This window comes from Seriola aureovittata, chromosome 16 (assembly GCF_021018895.1).
Source record: "Seriola aureovittata isolate HTS-2021-v1 ecotype China chromosome 16, ASM2101889v1, whole genome shotgun sequence".
In the NCBI taxonomy this organism is placed as follows: Eukaryota; Metazoa; Chordata; class Actinopteri; order Carangiformes; family Carangidae; genus Seriola; species Seriola aureovittata.
This window is the reverse complement of record NC_079379.1, coordinates 545,380-564,343: the sequence shown is the minus strand read 5'-3', so window position 1 is coordinate 564,343 and position 18,964 is coordinate 545,380. Positions and strand designations below refer to the sequence as shown.

At 41.1% G+C, this 18,964-nt stretch overlaps 1 long non-coding RNA gene across 2 annotated transcripts; it reads left to right on the top strand.

Moving 5' to 3' along the window:
- The first annotated feature begins 14,661 nt into the window (after nucleotides 1-14,661).
- LOC130183335 (uncharacterized) lies at nucleotides 14,662-16,909 on the top strand. Of its 2 annotated transcripts, XR_008829815.1 has the most exons (4): nucleotides 14,662-14,802; nucleotides 15,432-15,501; nucleotides 15,597-15,740; nucleotides 16,173-16,909. It is a non-coding gene; the product is annotated as an uncharacterized LOC130183335 (long non-coding RNA). The 2 variants fall into 2 exon arrangements; XR_008829814.1 differs by lacking the exon at nucleotides 16,173-16,909 and having other exon boundaries at nucleotides 15,597-15,801.
- Nucleotides 16,910-18,964: the final 2,055 nt, after the last annotated feature.

The following is an 18,964-nucleotide window of genomic DNA, read 5'->3' as shown; positions in this document are numbered from 1 at the left end:
ATCCTTTTGGTTTCTTTGTAATAAGTCAGTGTGGACAATAACTAGACCTGAAAGGCAGCAATGTTTAATCTTTTTCCTGTATTTTTTTCAGAAAAATTCTCAGATGAATGATCAAGTCAGTGATTGATATAATTTGTTTTCTCCTGTGATGAAGTTTATCATAAATATTAATTCCTAGGTTAATTTATAAAAACTCTGGTTTGCATTTGAGCAACCTAGTGCTTCATATACTGTATATATGTTGTTCAGATTTATATGGATGTAGAGAAAAAGACAGACTAATGAAAAAAGCGTACATTTGTTACAATGTCTTGATGGAACATTCACTAGTCTAGTCTATGGGCTATAAAGCTCAGCAGCAGCACGAAGGTACTGATAGTAGTGCCTTTAAGTAGCTGGCTATTAAGTGGCCATTGTGTGCGAGCCTCAGCCATGTGTCTGAATATGACCACTGGATAGGAACATCACTGATGGAGCTGTGAGAGCACATTAGAGAGTATGGGTATTCTTAACTGTCCATAAAGTGAGGTGGTGCCATTTGAATAGCACTTGGGGTAATTATGGTCGGCAGCTCATCCTCCATCAGCTTTGTGGCTGATTCTGTCTCCTGCTTTCAATTTCCTGCCTCGTTGAGGATGCCAGCAGATATGTGGAGAGGACAGGGCCTGAGAAGTAATGCAGCAAAGCACTTTATAATTAAAAGTGTTTGGAAAGTGAGGGGAAGAAGAGACTATTACCTCACCTTACCTCACTTTGGGAAAGAAAAGGCACAATTTTAGGTGTGAAATAATAACATGAAATTGTTTATTTGCATTAGTGCATGGTTGTTTATTGTGTGGTTATTCAAGCATGCTGTGTGATATAGCAGGTAATTCTAATTTATATAGAGTGGTACATTTTAGAATGTCATTAGTCACAGAATAATTAACAAATATAATTTGAATTACACAGGGTTATAACACAGTCTGTGCTTCTGATTTGCAAGTAATCTAGTCAAATGCTATTTGAGGAAAGAAAGTAAACTAAATTTAGTGAGTGAATGTACTTGTCTTTCATCTTGTAGCCTAATTTAAGCATATCATATTTTTGTGTTTGACCTTTCCATTTATTATAGGTTATTTATTATTTTTACTGATTACAATAGTTATTCATTGTTGTTCTACACTGTTTCACAGTGCAAATTTAATTAGAAAAATGTTGAAGCAAGTGAAGTTTTGGAAATCAAGCTAGCACTAACATGTGACTCAAGAGAAAACCAATCCCTGCTTTGATACACTTTGGCCAGCCCTTCACCTACATCCTTCTCATGTTCACTGTCTCAGTTAATACAGGAATCAGGAGCTTGCTAATCTGTGAGCCGCAGGGATGTCTTCCAGCAGCTAATACTAGCTTGAAGCTAGTGCGAGAGGAGCTGTGGACCAGAGGTGTATCCAGAAGCAGTGAATTCTGTTTGTTTGCCAAAAGTTTTTGAAAATTGTCATCCTGCCTCAATATCTGTATTAAATTGTTTTCTACAACTACTACCTTTATGAATTACCTGTTCACAGAATGTAAAGGATTACATCATATTTTACCAATGTACTAAAATTTGTCAAATGTATGCATACATGATCAAACATAAATAAATAAATAAATAATTCATTGTAAGATTTAACTGTAAAGAGTAACTTCCACTGATGCCAGCAGTGTGTGTGTTTTCTTTTTGTTTTGAGGGACAGTTTTTTCATCTGGTTATAGATTAACCAGATGAAAAAAATATGAAAGCAAAAATTCTGATTCCCTTGTTGATATCAAAACAGTGTATTTGAATACAATCACATCCTTAGTGAATGATGGGGCATCAGAAAATTCTTGGACCAGCCCTGTAAGGTATCAATAACTGAAGTCGTCTAAGTCTAAAATACAATATGATAGTTTATTCACAGGGAAGCTGTACTTTTTGGCTTCACAGTACTAGATATAAGAATTGTAAGCATATTTTCACAATCTTTCTGATATTACCATCAGCCCCCAGGTTTACTTTGAACTTTCTGCAACATTCATGTGTGAACACTTGCCACTTTATTCAGATTTGCCTGTGACACTCAATTTATAATCTGTCTCATTGAAAAGTCATTTCTGGTCTTGTCAGCTTGATTAGATCTGTGTGGCTTTAATTCAGTGGCTGATTTCACTCAGAGTGGAGAGTGTGTGCAAGGGAGGGGCTGTACATGTGTTAAAGTTCATAGATCTTTCTGCATTTACATGGTATTTGTCTGGCTGAATCACATCAGTGATCTCCACAAAGGAACACTTCAGCAGCCACTCCAGCAGCTACTGGAATCTAGCAACCAAACAGGCTGTCAAACAGCCTGACACATCATATAATAATTTGTCAGACTATAATACATGTGCTAAATGGGTCCAAGAGGTGAAATGCAATCAAAGTCTGAAGCTGCTGTTCCAGACAGATTTCCAAAAATGATGTCTTTTTCTGAAGGGTACATGGCCTGGATGTCCTGTTCAGGAAAAAGAAATCTATGGTAAAATACAAACTTGCCCTTACTGTACTGTACGTCTGCATGATGCACTATTTGGGTCCATTAATTTTAATGTTTAAGTTCATATATATTTTCATTGATGGTTTTGGAGTTTTTCTCTAGATGATCCATCCTTCTTCTCTCACTAAACCGGGGTCAGGTCGCTGTGGCAACAGGCTAAGCACAAGCACATTGATACCTTGCTACAGGCATGTAAAGAGCTCTTCCCTGATTAAAATATATCACAATCAAATACAAAATGGAGCACCATAATTGCTGTGGGAATCTCTGCTCATGTACTAATTGTACTGCATGAGCATCATAGTCATTGCATGCACTCCGCTGTCTATTATTACCACTGAAAGATCTTTTTTTTCTCTTTGATTTCATCAGGATCTTTTGACTTGTGTCCCAATATTCTGCATATTGCAAAATTACCGCAGATGCTGTATGAGGAACGAAGTTATTCTGAAATGTGACATTTGTGTACACTTCTACCTCATTTACTATATGAGATATTGTTGGCAAATCAAAGCGAAAAGGGCAACTTTCACAGCTCCTTGAGATGAAAAAGTGCCTTTTTTCCAAACTCTGCACAGAAAACAAACAATTACATTCTTGGCTGCCTTTATTTACTCAATGATTGAGCAGTGCAGGTAGACAGGAACGGGCAGATTAATTAACTAGCGCCTGAAAACCTTTCTTCTTAGAGCGTTGTCACATTGATGGATGGCTGATTAAAGTCAATGAGATGGCTATCAGTACACAAGAGCAAACCAGTCAAAAAAATAAAGAAGAAAAGACAAAAAAAGAGACTTACCTCAGGGCAAGGGTGGGGGGTGGGGGTTTGTGAAAGGAAACACACAGATATAGGTGTACTGTTGGTGACCAGGAGAGCTTTTTGTGGCTATGGACACTGCTGTGTAATTGGGAATGGAGGAGAAGGCTGAAAATGTAACATTTCATGCCAGCCACAGCTCAAATTGCCTGGCTTGTGTGTCTTTTGATGAGGTTTCTCATTAGGGGTCTATACAGCCCAGACTTTGGAAATATTGCAGAATTAATTAAAATGATAGGAATGGAGAGAGTGGGCTGCCAATGACAGGATGACCGAGGGCCCTCATAATCATTGTTCTGATCAGAGCCCTATTGTCTGCCTATGAATGTGCCTGTTGACGGCAGCCAGCGCCTCTTATATGTTTATCTGGATTCCTGGGCCAGTAGCTTGTTTCCAGCTTGCCACCGTTGATAGAGCATTCAGCTCCCATCACGGTGAAGAGGTTCAAAGGCTTCATTTAGCTGCTCGAGCACTGTGAGAGAGGCAGAGAGAGAAAGCGAGCTCACCAGGTTGTTTTCAGCTGGTTTTATCAGCTAGTTTTCAGATTTAGATAGTGAGATTCTGACTGTGTTCATATCTGCCCTTTCTCTCACACTGACTGGCTTATTCATGTTGTGGAGATAAAAACACAAAATCCTCAAATCCATTTCCTCCTTTGTTGATTTCACGGACTCAACACTATAAGTTAATCCACCACCCAAATGTTCTGTTTTTTAACGATGAATTAATTACTTCTAAAATTGATATAAATTCACCTTTTTTTACTCTAATTACATCTGTGTTTATAACAGTTAATCTTATAATTAATTTGTTTCCTGATTTAACATTTACGGTTTCATTTCACAAATACTTGAATTTAAAGAGGACCTATTATGGCTATTTTAAGTGTTAATCATTTCATTTTTGATGTCAACTAAAAAAGATTTACATGCTTTAATGTTCTGAAAAGACAGTTTCTTCTGCTGTACATTTTATACTGTACTCTCTTCATCCTCTGTCTGAAACGCTCTGTTAGAGCTCAGGGCTCTTTAAGACCCCCCTCCTCCCTCTGTAGCTGGAGCCCAGTGTGCTCTGATTGGTCAGCTAGCCGGCAACTATACCATGGCAATGACACATTCCGCACGTCTTGTGTAAACAAACTTCGGATAACAATATTCATAACTTGGAATATTTTTATACGAAAACCTTTTGATTTTTTATGTATGGATAAAAGGACTAAGGACTACGGAATATAAATAATGGCGGAATAGACAGTCCACAGGTGGGGAGTCTCCACCGCTTGAATTTAACATTAGTGGGCATAGTTACTGAAAAATGAACTCAGCAGTTAAACTGTGGATAATTTATCTGAGCTAACAAATGTTTAAGCATTTATATCTTTGCTATGCTGTTTCTTACTAACATGATCAGGTCACGATTGGGTCACGGTAAATCGGTTAACAACCACGACAACAATGCAGACCGACAGGTTACGAGGCTGAGTCCGCTGTTCAGCCACATCAAGTGTGAATTACAGAAAGAACCATTGTGAAAATGAAACGTCTAACTGTGCATGGTTTCTGAAGCAGTCCTTCTTGATGTGCTGGCTCACACTATAATGTTTGGAGCAGTGGAGAACCGTGGAAAAATTAAGTAGATTTCTGCAGGAAATTTAGAACAGTGTCTTTTCAGCATGGCTACAAAACGAATGAAAACTCTTCACCATGAGTAATTATACGAATGTTTAATATTTTAACGTGGGGGGTGTCTGTAAAAATATAAAAGATATATACATATAAAACGACACAGATTTTCCACATTGTTATTTTGCAACTGAGTCACACTTCACTTGGATATTGTACAAGGAATTCACCTACAAATTTAGCAGAGAGTATAGCAGTTTTCTTCAGAATCGCTTGATATTTTTCCAGTTTTGTGCATTTTCATTTTCTGTTTTTCTCAGCCATTTAGAAAAAGTGCTTTTATTTTAATAAGACAAATAGATTTTTAAATGTTCTTTAGAGTACGAAACATTATTTTTTGTTTGAAGTGACTTCCTTTTTGCCACTTCAGCTTATACATTACCTGACAGCAATCAAAAGATAAGTTCAAGTCTGCATTAAAACAACAGTCAGGTGCCCAGATGATCACAAACCTTTACAGGTGTCTAGTTGAGATCAAAATGAAGGTCGAGTTTGAAGATGGGTGTGGTATTTTCAAACAACTGGTTTTCAAACAACTCTTTAAAGTATTGCAGAATCATTTACCTATCCCTAGTCTGCTGTAAAATCTTGTTTTCATTCCCTGAATTGTTTTGATCTTTATGTTTAACACCTGATGACTTTTATGTATCTCAAGGTTAAATGTTAACAAAGAGTTTTTGGCTGGACCGCAACAGCATATGTAATCACGAGTATAATAAACTATGATCATGAATCACTAACTGACTGATCATAGTTCCACCATTGTTCAGTCGAATGCCATGTGATTGAGCTGGAGTTTCCCCATTGGCCGCTGTTCTTTAAAAATGATTTGGTGCAAATGTTTGTGTTTACAGCCTGCACTGTTGCCAAGTAGTGCATTTGTTGCTAGATTTTTCAAACAGGCTGTTTATAAATCGGGGACATGGCTGGACTGTGTATACTATAAGTGCCAACCAGGGACATAGGGCTACACCTCTTGTTACGGGCAGTCAACCAGCCGCCCCGGTTTCCTGGCTGCTTGGAAGCTGCAGAGTATTCTGTCACTTCTCTTTGAGTGAACATGTAAATGTAAATCTAGCTGAAATCACAGCTCATTCTTTGTCTTGAACTGATGTGTTTGGTGATGTTGTCAGATGTGGTCATGATTTTTTTTTTATATATATATATATTTTGCATAACAAAAAATTAACAGTATATATAATGGACAGACATGTGAATGACAACCAAAACGTGTTCAGTATTTGTCTTTTGTGTGTACTGTCAATGCTATAATTTAGAATTTACTCTCATTGAAATGGGGCACCAGTCCTCTGGGAGGACAACAATGAATTACTTCATTGATAAATTTATCAATCTCATATCGAAAGCCATGACTTCTGGATTCAATGGATCTCCAGTCTCTACGTCAAAAGAATACAACAGGACAACAGCTGGGTGTAAATAAAGGAGTTTATTAACTAAACTACTATCTACAGAGTAAATGCAAGGTGTAATAATCATAAAGATAAAAATAATAATGAAATGAGCAGTGTGATGAGTTGGCAATGGTGGGAGAGAATATGTTATGGCTATACACTATGGCTATACAGCTAATGATACTAAGTCTATGAATGAGATTTGATGATTAAATATTACTATATTTCGACATCAACCCAGTCATGAGCAGAGTGTTAAGACAGGCTTACTGTGAGTTGTGCTGTAGCTGAGGACCCTTGGCTGGAACCCAGGTGGCTGTGGTTGCCATGGTAACCCTGGAAACGTAGGATCTAGGTGGATTCTCCTGGAGGCCGTGTCCTGTTATCGCGATGATGGATTCTGCCGGTGTCTCAGCGGTTCATCAAGCATCTTCTTGCAACAGCACAGCGCCGGCCCCAACGGCGCTGGCATCAACCTCTAACTTAAATGGACGAGAGAGAGCGAGAGCGGCAAGCACAGGAGAATGGCAGAGGAGTGATTTTACACTTTCAAAGGCATGTTGGCATTCTGGAGACCACACAAAATCAACTTTTGGACTGAGCAGGTTGGTTAACGGATTGGCCACGGTAATGAACGTCTATGAACAGCAAAAGCTGCGGTAATAACCGGCCATGCCTAGAAACCGGCGCAGGGCCCTCCTTGTGAAGGGCACGGGGAATTCTGAGATGGCAGAAACCTTCGCTTCCACCGGCCGCACCTGTCCCTGCCCCACCTGCCTCCCCAAGTATGTGACTGTAGCCTTTCCAAATTCACATTTAGCCAAGTTGATAGTGAGTGACGCACCTGCAAGGCGAGCGAATACCTGCTCCAAGATCTGAATGTGTTCCTCCCAAGTGGAGGTATACACAATCAGATCATCCAAATACGTATTACAGTTTGCCACACCAGGAGGAATGGAGTTTACAAGTCGCTGGAAGGTGGCTGGAGCGTTACACATACCAAAGGCCATAACAGTATATTGCAGGAAATAGTCAGGAGTTACAAAAGCAGAAATTTGGGATGCACACTCGGTTAATGGCACTTGCCAATAGCCTTTGAGGAGATCTAACTTTCTCACAAATTTGGCTGTACCCAAATTATCTACGCAGTCCTCCATCCTAGGCAGGGGATAGGAGTCGGGGACGGTAACTGCATTCACTTTGCGGAAATCTGTGATAAAACGGGGTGAACCATCAGGTTTACCTTCAAGGAAGCACGGGGAACTCCAGGGGCTGGAGCTGTGTATGGCTAACCCATGTTGAAGAAGATACTCGGCCTCCCTTTTCATCAACTCACGTTTAGTGGGGTTTACTCGATACGGATGTTGTTTTATGGGTCGAGCATTGTTAACATGAATGTAATGCTGAGCAACCATGATGCAGGATGGAACATCACTGAAAAGACAAGTAAAGCGATTGATTAAAACAGTGATGTCACTTTGCTGCTCAGGTGACAGGTGAGATAACTGAGATGGCAACACTTTCAACATTTCAGAGTTTGACAGTCGAGCACTTTGATGTGAGGAGGAACGCACCGTCACATCATCGGGCAGATCATGGGCCTCTGACACAATTAGCACGCAGCTATGGGGAGCAACGACAGCTGTGCGGATTCGAACACTTTGGGACTATCGCGGGGAACCTCTCTGGAGTGATACCGCTTTAACATATTTACGTGACAAACACGGTTTTTGCGTCTTCTCTCGGGAGTACAAATAACATAATCCGTGTCGCTGAGACGCTCTAGGATGTCATGCGGACCGGAGAACTTGGCCGAGAGTGCGGAGCCAGGAATTGGCAGTAACGCCAAAACCTTGTCACCAACCTGAAACTGTCGGGGAACAGCGGAGCGGTCAAAACGACGCTTCATCACAGTTTGTGAGGAAGACAAAAACTCTTTAGCAAAAGTGTGGGCACGGTGCAAACGCTCACGAAACTTACTGACATAGTCTAACACATTCATCTGTGGAGATGAGGCAGACGAAACTTTTCCTGCAGAGACTTCAATGGACCGCGGGGCGTGTGACCAAAAACGAGTGCAGCAGGACTATAACCGAGGGATTCCTGCACGGCTTCACGGGCCGCAAACACCACAAAACGAATTCCCTCATCCCAGCTTTTAGCAGTTTCCAGACAATACTTACGGAGCATCAACTTTAACGTCTGATGCCAGCGCTCTAAAGCCACCTGGGACTCAGGATGATAAGGACTGGAAACAGCGTGCTGCACATTCAACGTTTCCAACACCTGTTTGAACAAATTGGACTTGAAATTTGTGCCCTGTTCCGTCTGGATTACACGGGGAAGGCCGAATGTGGAAAAGAATCTGGTTAGGGCTTTGACAACAGAACTGGCAGTGATTTTACGCATCGGAAGGGCTTCAGGAAAACGGGTGGCGGCACACATGACGGTAAGTAGATACTGATTACCATTCTTGGTTCTGGGAAGTGGTCCAACACAGTCTATTATTATACGTTCAAATGGCTCTCCTATGGCAGGTATGGGATGCAAAGGAGCGGGAGGAATGCTTTGATTAGGCTTTCCGGCAATTTGGCAGATGTGGCAGGAGCGGCAGTATTTGGCTACATCGGATTTTAACCCAGGCCAGAAGAAATGTTTGAGGATAAGCTGGTAGGTTTTTGTAACACCTAGGTGTCCAGACCAGCGACTTTCATGTGCTATAGACAAAACATGCGATCGGTACATACTGGGCACAACTATCTGAAAAACAGCGCTCCAACTACAATCAGAAAAAGGGGAGGGCCCATTTATGCATTAAGACACCACCGTTTAACAAATAGTCCACCTTCTCACCCTTTGCTTTGTCGGCACACACCACAGTTGAGAAGTATTTCTGTAGAGTCGGATCAGCCCTTTGCGCAGCGCACAGGCGATCACGAGACACCGGGAGAAACGAGCCGTCAGGAGAGGTTGTTTCGAGGCTGGCCAGAGGCACCTGCTCAGTGGTATTCACACAAAGAGAGTTGGCGGTGCTCTCTGTCTCATTCTCGATTCCAACCTCTCCTGAAAAGGCAGGCATCAGCACACTGTCATAGAGAGAAACATCATTAGTTTTGCAAGCCTTTGCACGAGTAATCACACAGGAGGGAAACAGGTTAAGAGGTGGCGGAACTTTATTTGTTTGTGGGCACTGAGGGACGTCCAACGCTTCCAGTGCGGGGGTAACTTTACCACCGGCTATGTCGCTACCCATCAAGAATGTTATACCTTTAATTGGTAACGCAGAGCAGATAGCAACGGGGAAGAAACCATTAACCAATTTGGACTGAACATGTATAAGATGTACTGGACAGGGAACATGACCCAGCTCAATGCCGCGCAAAACAGCACTATAACCACTGGAAGATTTATCTGAAAAAGGTAATGCTCCAGCCAGGATCACTGACTGGGAACCACCAGTATCACGCAGAATGCGCACAGGGCGCTGATCACCTGGCTCACCTGTCAGTGAAACTACCCCGTCAAAAATGAAGGGTTTGAAACAGGCATCACGGGTTTCACTATCCGGGTCAGCCTTGATGCAAAGCATTTATTTATAATGGAGCAGAGTAAAACACAATGTCTAATCTAGCATATACAGATGTGTGTATGTGGGTGTGTAGGGGTATGTGTGTGTGTTTGTGGGGACACAAACAAAGGCGAGATGGCCGATTCACAGTGGTCACTGTGACCACATGACCTGAACAAAGAAGACTACACAAACTACTCGAAATGGCCGCTGAGACCACCTGATGTGTGTGAGAGGGAAGGTGTGAGTTTCTTTGTTAGCCTAGCTCATGTAATCTAAAGGTAGCGGGTTAGAGGGAGGTGGTTAGCTTCATGCAGGTTCTAGAACTGAGACGTACTACTATGTGTGTGAACATACGAGTACCTGATTAACTATATGACTGACCACAACCTAAGCAAACATTACAACAACAAGACATCAACCAACAAGTACATTAACAAAGTTAAGACTTCTGCTGCTTAGCTATGCTGTGCTATGCTGTGCTGGGAAAGGTTAGGCCCAGTCAGTTAACGTTACCCAGTCCTTAGAACAAAAAAAAGAGGTCCTTTCCAGTGTTGTTGTTAAGTCCAGTGATTTGGGTGGCTTCCTGGAGGAGTAAAGTCCTGTCTGGCTGTGTTGCTTCCGCTGTTATCTCCTTTGTTCTCGTTACATGAGAACAAAGGAGATCTGGTTTTGTTTGGTGACACCCTGGGGGTGAACAGTGAGGAACTGTGGGAAAGTGAGTTCCTTTGTCTGTGGAACAAAGAAACATGTAGTCTCTTGAATGAGTCTCAACAAGCCTTACTCCCTGTCTGCCAGCCAAGCCTACTCCGAAGTTGCTTTGCCTCTCACTGCCTGCCCCTCTTGCTCACCAGTCACCACCACCACTACTCCGCATTTTTTAACTTCTGTAATAAACTCTCCTTTTGTGACCATACCCTTTCTGTGCTCTGTCTCTGCATTTGGGTCTAGGAAAAAAGCCTAAATTTATGAATGAATTAAAAGCAAAGGTGTAACTGCCTTATTCTTCTCTATCAATGGCCAAAGGTAAATGGGGTAAAGGTTAGCTGGGTCTTCAATCTTTGGGTAAACATATAATATATATACTGCATTAAAATGCCTTATAGGGAAAGGATTTATCCGTTTAATTGCTGTGTACATTTTCAAACTTAAACTATCCATTTCTCCTAAAAGGTTGCTGCATGAGAAGTCAAACTTGAACCTGGTTGCTGCTGCTGGGTGTCACTGGTTACAGGCACATTATTTTTGGTAAGAGCCACACTGGTAGAATCTAAATGTTTATCACTTGCGATTTAAGGTGTAGTTTTGCACCATCTAAACATTTTTGGATAAAAGGCATTACCAAACCTCTGTAGGTAAAGTTAATCCCATGATTTTGATAAGACTTGTTCAAGAATAGTCTCTATACATTTCCAAACTAGATTAAACTACTAAATTATTGCCTTTCAGTTGTATTGCCTCCACCACAAAATTATATAAAAATATTAACCATTTGTGTGAAATTCAATCATAATTACCGTGTGAAGTCTTGGGTTATAGCTAAAAAGAGTTTTGTGAGGTCAAACGGTCCTTGACCGTTGACCACCAAAATGTAATTAGTTTTTCCTTGAGTCCCAGTGGATATTTTTGCTAAATTTGAAGGAGTTCCATGAAGGCGTTACTGAGATGTCGCGTCCACAAGAATGGGACGGACGTATGAACAACCCGAAAACAATATGCCTACAGCTCTGGCTGTCTCCTGCCTGGACGCATAAAACCAGATATGCAATATCAACCACCCACTCAGAACTGGATACACTGGTGGGATTCGCAGTATGCAATCTGAAATGGTAAACAGCACATCAACGCATATAATTCTCACCACATCACCAACTTTAGCTTATCTTTAATTCGTTTTTATGAACTGAAGCCAACCCTTTTGGAGGATGGTGTCTGATGACGCTTACACAGGTTTCATTTTCATGCTTTTGTGATAATTGTGATTGTAACTTTTAACAAAGTCTTGGACCATGTTCATGTATCATCTTGTGTAGCGTCCAGAAGAAAGAAGTTAGCAAGGACTGATGGTTTAATGACTTTTAATGAAGGTCTTTGCAGGCCATAAACCAACGTAAGAGCTGAGCAGAAAGTAAACAACAAGAAACAAAATAGAATATTAGCTTAAACTCATATATATTACCTTAAATCAATCACATGATTCACTCTGTATGCACCAAAAGTTACTAAAATACATTTTCAAAACTATTAGACACACGCAAGTACATTTAACATACCTTGTAGCCCCTCTCAACTGAAGCTAAACTCCTTATCTTGCTATCCCCATTTATCTTTTATCACCGTTTCTCTCTTTATCCTTGCTGTTAGCTTACTACACCAAGTACACCGAATTTGCCGCCAATTCCTGCCTTCTCCGTCCACTGTGGTGGTACTTTTTTCTCCAGTGGGGCCAAAACTGCTCCGCTAGATACTGCACTTGACGCCATCTTTTTTGTCCATACAGGTCTTCCCTAACAAAATGTCCAGGGGGAGGTAGAGCAGTAGTGGCCTTCATGGTGACAAGGTGATTAAGAGTGAGAGGTTCCAAACTGTTAGGATCATTCAAATTGTCTGTTGTATAGGGCGGCTGTTCACGATTGCTGCTGCCTCATACAAAAAGGTCCATAGGGAAGCATCGTTGAGTCTACCTGGTGAGAGTGCAAGCGTAGAGTTGGGAACATTTTTCTCACAGTCCTTATTTGTCGCTCCCACACTCCACCAGCGTGACTTGCAAGGGGTGAATTCAAAACAAAATCACATTGCTTTTATATGTAACCCTTTCTGTACCTTTCCCATAGGCAGGGCCCTGTGTTCATTAGTGCCACGGGTCCTCTACAGCTAGAATAGCTGAGAGGAGTGCCCCGAGGCATCTATTAATATTCCTCATATTCCTCAGGCTTATTATTATTCTTCCGCCAAATTTTGGTGCGTAACTCGTCCCGCAGTAATATATACATCAAAACGTGCGTCTTGATCCCAAAAGAGATGCTATGACTTTTGGTGTTAAAATTCCAATTTTTCCCAAAGTTATTCCCAAAATACTGGGAATAAATAATGCATTAGGAATCCATTGGAATTTTTTTTAAAAACCCACAAAATTTCACCTTTTTCTACAAATTTCACCTTTTTTCTGAGTCACCCAGCTCTCTCATACCTGCACGTAGAAATGTGATTCAAACTATAAAACGGAGGAAAACTTCTGCTCTCTCAAAAACTGTTTTTACATAACATGTAAACTTTTCAAACTATGAGCACTCAAAAGAGGAGTGGAAATCACTTTTTCTTCAAAGTTAGAGTGACAGCGTCAGTTGGCTAGAGTGCGTGAAGCAGTAAAAAATAAGCTTTATTTTTATTTTTAACTCGAGCTCACGGCCAAACCTTAAAAAGGAAACAAATAATTCTTTCTCAAAATGGAGACATAGTTGTTGGGATTCATAAAATGTAACTTTGACAGGCAGGGTCTGCACAAAATTTAAACGGGGGTGCCGAGTCCGGCAGCAATACCTGTCTCACTCTCATTGACACCTAATGTAATCGTCTTTTTTTTTTTTTTCAAAAGAATCTCACTCTGTCTTCGCAATGAGTTTACTCACTCATTTTAAGGAATATCTGAATAAAATAGAGACTGTAGAAACTTCTGGCTTCAGTGTCTGTCACAGTCTTTTCGGTTTTTGAAAAGAAGTAATGGTTTTCTCATAATTTGCGATTGTTTGAAGCCATGTAGAAGCCAAATTCTGGGCAGATTTTCACATTGCCATGGCAACGGCAGCTCCTGACCTGTGTGCGTGCCTAGCAACCAGATAACCAACTCTCCAAGCTCCGCTAGCTTTACATTAGCCGCATGTTAGGTCTTAAATTACATTTAGTTAGGTCTTAAATATGTAAGTCCATTTACTGCTTCCTTCGTTGCTTTTTTTTGTTTGTTTTGTTAAACGAGTGAATGAAGTTGTGACGGTCTCCGCTGAGACAGAGGAGAGGAGAAGCTACTAGGAATTTACCCTGGAATTTTCTAGTTACTTTTATTCCCCCCTTGTGTTGATTAATTAAGCCCTTTAAAATCAGTGACTCTAAATTAAACCGTTCTTTCAGTGTGTTACACTATCAATGTTCAACGCTCAAACTCTTTTTTTAATCTTGACTTCTTAAAGTAACTTATGACTTGTAACTACCAGATATCACAAACAACTTAACTAAAAGGAAAATAATGACCTTATCAGATGAGATACTCTCACAAACCAAAAAAAGTTAAACACAAGTAAAACAAAAACCTATTTTTATAGTACCCAATATAGGAAATAGCTCTCTTAGCTTTTATAAATTTCACTTAACTTATTTTATACTTCACCGCTTTTAAAGGGGACATATTATGCTCCTTTTCAACAAGTTTGAATAAGTCTCAGAGGTCCCCAAAGCATGTATTTGAAGCTTTTTGCTAAAAAATCCACTCCGATCCTATATTTCAGCATGCCTGTAAACCCCTCTTTTTCAGCCCTGTTCAGAACAGGCTGTTTCTGTGTCTGTAGCTTTAAATGCAATGAGCTGTGCCTGACCACGCCCCTCTCCGGAAGGGGATGCCGTTCGGGCTTCTAGCACCGTGCTCCAATGTTTACGGTGACCGTGACCGGAAACCTGCCGTCGGTAGAGATTTGGTTCAACCACACGACTTTTATCCAGAATCTGAGCCAGAGGGAGAGGCTGCTGAAGAAGTTCAAACTCTACAACTGCAGCAGGACGTTTCTGAATGGTTGGTAACCAATTTTGTGTATTTTGACATTACATTTTGAGTTTGTTGATGAGAGCTGGCACACAGTTACTAACATGTAGCTAGGTAGCTAATGCTAACTGTTACTGTCTCGTCATTACTGGGAGCTCTTTTGGTAAATAAGCACTATTGTGAATAGTGTAATGTAGTTATCTGTCATGCCTCCTTAGATATACTTTTACAGTCTGAAAATGTTTGTTGTATGTAGACTGCTACAGGTGTTCAATGTCAGTACTAGTCAGATATTTGTGCTGACAAAGTAAATAATTTTTCTCCATGTTTTGAGCAGTGATGCTCATCATGACATCTTCCTTTATGTAGTAAATTTATTTTGTGTATTACAATGAAAGCTGTAAATCAGCATAAACATGTCTGACAGCAACAGTAAACTTTAGTCAAAGACTGAACTGTGCAGTTTTCTACACTACACTGTTGTCAAGCTCCACATTATATGCAATAAGTGACATGTTATAAATTACCTCTGTTATATGCACTTGATATGTAGCCAAGCTTACTTCTTACCCACCTTAGCTCCACTGTCTGTCAGTGTTTGAATTTCATAAGCTTTATATTTTGGTGAATGTTACCATTTTTCTCTATATTTTGGACAGGTGCTCCTGTGGAAACTGTGCAACCATGCCCACAGAAGCTGAGAACATCTGCTGCTAGGAGATACCACAGGTAGCATTCTCACTGGACAAACTAATCACTAATTTGTTTTGATTACATTACATTTATAATCAACCATAGAATTTACCATTTGCAATTAACTGTAGGTTACCAGATGGCTATGGGAGATCGTGGAAGATTTACCATGTATGGTAGACCGTCCTGGGTTGGAGCCGCTCTGCCTCAATGTGTTCTGCCTGCAACATGTACCGCACTGACTATGGTCCTTTACGGTTGAGAGGAATACACCAGTACGTTTTGATTCTTTGTAAAAAACATAGTTTCAATCTAAATAAAAGATGTTAGACAGTCTTGTTTTACTTCAGTGCACATAATTTTACAATGGTAATAACACACCACAAATAGAGTAACACACCCTCAAATAAATTAGTTTAGCTGCTCTTTGATTTGTAAAGTTCTTCTATCAGCAGATAGTGTGCATATAATATATGAATTCAGAGGAGTCATTTCTTTAGTAACAATCAAGCATTTATTTACATCAAATGAGGCAGTTATAATCAGTGATGATAAAAAAACTGTAGGATTCACTGGATCCATAAAAAAAATTGTGAGACACAACATAGATATATGTTTGCAAGACTAAATGCCCTGTCCAGTTGTTTTAGTCAGTACAGGTATCTAGCCTATAGGAGCTTTGTGAGCTGGTGCTTCCTTGGTTGCAGAATCTGGGTCGTCATTCCAGCCTGCGTGGTCCTACGCATCCATGCCGTGTTTCCTGACGCCACAGGCCGGTATGTGGGTTTTAGACTGGCCCATGATAGAACCGGGACACAGAGCTGGATATGACCTCCTCCTTCTCAGGCCGCTCCAACTGTGCAGTGAGGTCCTCTGGGATGGGGATGGCCAAAGCAGCTTCTGTGTATGGTCCCAGGTCACAAAGACTTTTTCAAATATGAGGTCCACCACATTCCCTGTTTGATAAAACACAAAAGATTTTGTTTACATTTTTCACTCTTTTTTTTTTTTTTTACAAAACAATGACTGAGTCTGTTTCAAAAATTCATCTTTACTGTATTTTGTTGTTGATGGAACTGTCATAACATTATATGTGCAATATTTAATACAATGTGTACAAAACATTTTTTGGTTGAAAAATAAAATAATATAACACTTATAGAATGTCGCCTCAGTCTTAACTGGTGTAGCTCTGCATTCTCCCTTCATGGCCTTTGGAAATTGGACCTTGAACTTTTGTTTGGGCTTGTGGTCGGTCAGCATTTTCATTGTAGTACATGGCAGCCAGGTGACAGATGATGACAGAAACCTTAGCCTACACACTCTCACAAGTTCTAAGTAACCACAGCTTCATTTACCTGCACATTATTCCAAGACTGATAAATGACTGTTAGGTTTATCAAAAGTAGATGCACTTCAGATGGCTACAGACCTGTACTTCTGATGTGAGGCTGAAGACTCTTCAAGGATAACTGTGTGCCTGCAGTGGGTCAGTCTGGCATGCAACATCCCCTGTTGCAGGAAGCTGTATAGATGGCCTGAACAGAGGAAACAGAGGTTACACCAACATCTCCTCAAATGTGTAGTTATGGCAACAGCTGCAAACAGTGCAAGAATGATAACAGATGCTCTCAATTATGTGTAAACTGGGTTGTCAATAGCTTGTAAATGCTGCAAATAGCTCATTATATGTGCAAGATGCAAAAAATGTGTATTATAGACTATCCCCTCGGACATATCCCCTTAACTCTGCGCTTATCTAGATATTCCCTACAGGCACTGTGTCTGTAAACATGATATAAACGTTAAAACGGCCGTTATAAGGCATGACTCTCAATAATAACTTTCACAGCACTAATAAACAAGCCCGGACACCTACGCTAATCACTACAGAGCCGATATTTAGTCCGAATTTTACCGGCTTGACTTTACAGCTAAAACGCCTTTAAAGTATAATACATTTAACAGGGTGGCTCTAATCAATGTCACACGGCGATACCAAGCAGAAGAATTACATACAATCTGTACCCGCTACACCCGGCTGCGTGTCGACGACGCTAAACGTTAGCCACGTTAGCTGCCATGCTAACAACACACGCAACAGGCTCTCGTGAACAAACAGTAAAGCAACATAAAATGGTAAAACTTACAGCTCCGAAGTTCAAAGTTGGGTCACGCACAGTCGGTACTGATCCAGGCTTTATCTTCAGACTTGTAGGAAATCCTGCATTGTACTGGCCCTCGTTGAGAAAGCAGTCCGAGGTGAAACGGTTAGCACACACGTACAACACTTTCGGAGTTGGAGCGGGAACATTTCCATCAAAAATAAAATGAATCCACTGGGTCTTCAGATCCTCGGGCGTAGGGATTAAAAAAAGACTTCTGTGTTGGTTTGTGCAGCCAACAACAAAGCAACTACTGTGTTTCGCTCGTACCTTCGACATTGTTCTACCGAAAGCCGGTGTTCGCGAGGGAAGTAACGATACTGTCTGCAACACGGACTCAGGGGGCGGAACATACACCTAGCTCGGGGAGCGTCACCCATCCGGGGGGAGGGGCATCGCCCTTCTTGACGTCACCAGGGGCGAATCTCCAATCCGCTCGTTTGAGCACACATTTCTTGAAAGGTGGAGAAAGCAAAAGACGGAGAGGATGGACTTTTCTCATGTTTGGGGGGTCCGTAGACACGCCAGGGACACATACTACCGATAGAAAACCATGGAAAAGTGCATTTTGCATAATAGGTCCCCTTTAAATGAACTTTACTCTTTTAACACTTTTTATCTCAGTATCATGAAATGTTTCCTTTGTTTTTAATTCAACCTATAACACACATGAATTGAATGAAATACCTTTTTGTTTACCAGTGAGATATAATATGCTAGACTAATGGGCCCACACACTCACACTCTCACATTCACACAAGCCGGCAAAAATGTCAAATAAAGAAAATAACCCCACGTTGCAGATCCTGGATGAATTCAGGATCGTGGAGGCCAAAACAGGTAGCCGCTTCACTCTAGCCGAGCAAAAACAATGGCGAATACTCACAGTTTATAGCAGTGTTCAAGTCACAGTACCTGTGGGGTGGCGGGAAGAGAATGATGAGCAGAAGCAGTTACCGAGCTGAAGAAGGAGCCGAGCAGAAGGCTAGCAGGTTGCAGGCTCCGGATCCACCAACCAGGCAGACCAAACCGTCTCGCTCCCTCCACTAGTGGAATGTCTCCCTCGGGAAACTGGCACAGCAGCAGGCGGACTCCTACAGCTCCTCCTGAAGACGAACTCTTGCAGCTAGCAGGAGAAATACCTTTTCTCCTCCGGTGCTTCACATAAAATAATGTCTCTCAGTCTTAGACTCTATTTTCTGCAGCCTCAACTGTTAAGACAACTCCAAACTTATTATACGTTTACAACTCTGTTTTCATCCCGTCTCTTCTTTTCCGCCGCTACATCTCTCCGGTCTGTCGCGCTCTCTGCCTCCTCTGTCTCTATTTGTCCT